This window comes from Charadrius vociferus, unplaced genomic scaffold (assembly GCF_000708025.1).
Source record: "Charadrius vociferus isolate BGI_N301 unplaced genomic scaffold, ASM70802v2 scaffold41, whole genome shotgun sequence".
Lineage (NCBI taxonomy): Eukaryota > Metazoa > Chordata > Aves > Charadriiformes > Charadriidae > Charadrius > Charadrius vociferus.
In genome coordinates, this window is record NW_009647013.1 from 1,278,033 (window position 1) to 1,278,502 (window position 470).

The 470-nt window shown below is 58.1% G+C and overlaps 1 protein-coding gene across 1 annotated transcript in view; it reads left to right on the plus strand.

Annotated features, from left to right (window-relative positions):
• EFR3B (EFR3 homolog B (S. cerevisiae)) overlaps window positions 1-470 on the plus strand; it is a 64,411-nt gene that overhangs the window by 43,008 nt on the left and 20,933 nt on the right. The window lies entirely within an intron of this gene.

Below are 470 nucleotides of genomic sequence, written 5' to 3' on the forward strand. Positions count from 1 at the left end.
GAGGTGCCCCTGCTCTGGCGGGGGGTGGGATGGGGGAGCTCCAGAGGGACCTTCCCACCCCCACCAGTCTGGGAGTCTGGGATTATGTGTCACCCACTGCTGTGAAGGTTATTGCTACCTTGGCTGCTGCAGGGCACCATGGCTCCCGTGGAGGAAAGAGCTCTCGGCGCCGTCCCTGCAGTCAAAGCACGCTGTTGCAAAGGCTCAGAGCTGCACAGTCAGCGGGCTGACCTCTGTGCGGGATTCCTGCTTAAGTGCTACTAAAGCAGTTATTTTAAAGCCAGGCAAGAGGAATCTCAGGAACCGAAATACGGCAGCTTTGCTCGCTCTCCCTCCATTCTTCCAGCATGACCCTGCCGCCAGCTGCGTGCTTGCCACCGGCTGGGTGTTCGAAGCGGGGTTGCTTCGCTGAGAAGTTGCAGAGCAGAGAAGCGGGCATGAATTCATAGAGTCTCAGAATGGTTTTGGGT